The following is a 1,844-nucleotide window of genomic DNA, read 5'->3' as shown; positions in this document are numbered from 1 at the left end:
GTCTGGGCAGAAGAGGTCATCCTCATCTGAATACTCCACTGTGGTCAGGGCTGGAGCTGCGGTCAGGGGCTGGGCTGGGGAGGTCAGCTGGGCTGGAGCAGATGCCTAAGGACATAATGAAATGACTGTAAAAGCAAGTCGCATACGTTCATTGGAAGCGTGCCATGTCACTGGATACGAGACAATTAACTGCCTGACATCACATACCTTTTTGCATCGAGCAGGGGCATGTTTCAGCATCTCCTGCAGCTGGGCAGACACCTCCGTCACAGTGGTGCTTGGCCTCCAGGCCATAACTGCACCTTTTAACCAAAAAGGGAATGGTTTCAATGCACATGGCATGAAGCAAAGACAATGTATTATTTTGCGAAAATATGAACAATCCCTTACGTAATATGACATTGTAGAGGGTCATATTCTTCAGAGGCTTCTTCCCCCTCTTCCCATGGACGCTGTAGACACACCACACTCTGTGTATGGCAATGGCTGACAGCACCCGCCGGACCACATCTGGCAGATCTTTGCCGCCAATGGAACTCAGATATCGCGTCTGCAAAACATAAAGACAATCATTTACTTTTACATTTCCTTAACCTGCAATAATAAGGAACAAAGTTCTGCCTTGAAGTTACTCACCATCTTCCTTTGATGATCCTTGTCCTTCAGCTGCTCCTCCAAGACCAGCAGCTCCTCCTCCGTTTTAGCAGGGTGCAGGTCATCCCGTACTGCTCCCCGATAGCTGTCTGCAGACTCGCCGGACAGTCTCTGCTCCAGCCTCTGCTCCAGCCTCATCATTGTCTGTGCCATCTCCCTCAGACTCTGCATTACACTGGAGAACTGCTGACACATCATCCTCTGGAAGTCTGGATATTAAACACAGATGTGGCTATAAGTAATTGTACGGTCCCATAATGGATATTCAACTCAAAGTATATCCCTACATGCAGCATGAAGTAGTTCACAAAATTCAGCATACCAGCATCTGCAGAGCTTGATGGCAACACTGCTGGAGCTGTTGGTCTCACAGGCGATGGCATCAGAGAACTACCTGAAAACCAGAGGATAAAGGGATGAGCAGGAAACTATGGTGCTGGCGGCGTAGTGATTCTGGCATAAGGGGAAGAATCAACTCGACATGAGACATGTCAGACCCTGACCTGGTCTGGCCGGGGTGCTAATCGCTGATGCATGCTGCTCGTGCCTGGACGTCTGAAGGGCTGAAGGGCCTGGGCTCACAGCGCCTTGGCTCAAAGGACCCGGGCGATGAACATCTACTGCCGAGTAGTGAGATGTGAGATGAGCGAATTAGTGAACTGAGTACATGAGTCTTCAGAAAGTCCTGAGTTAACTGTAAGTGTGCAAATATGCATAGACATTTCACCAACACAAACATGCATGGATACCTGCATTGATAACTGGCAGAGCAGGCCTTCCGGCTCTGGCACCTGGCATAGCTGGTCTGGTCTGAGTTCTGCCGACCGGCTGCCTGGGCACTGGAACATATAGTAGAGGTAAATTAGCTCAGATTAGTCAACTCAAGTAGTACTCTTTTGGGACTGTTGAATGCACTTTATTATATTACCTTCGTCACTGGAGTCATAGTGCGTGTTGCGCTGTCTCTTCCTTGTGTCTTGGGAGTTAATCCATTGATGACTGCTGCTCAAACACCTTCGCCAAGGCACTGGCTACTTCATAATGCTCTGTGTGTTCCTCAGCAGAGACAGAGGTTGTCATGGCTCCTCTTGATGTGCTTGTGGAGGTCGATCTGGGAGGTATAGGAGAATGGGCACTCAGAGCAGGAGAACACCCAAGTCTTGCACAACTCTAACATCACAGCTAGGAGA

Source organism: Borostomias antarcticus (genome assembly GCF_949987555.1).
Source record: "Borostomias antarcticus genome assembly, chromosome: 20".
Lineage (NCBI taxonomy): Eukaryota > Metazoa > Chordata > Actinopteri > Stomiiformes > Stomiidae > Borostomias > Borostomias antarcticus.
The sequence above is the reverse complement of the archived record's forward strand: the minus strand, read 5'-3'. Positions refer to the sequence as shown.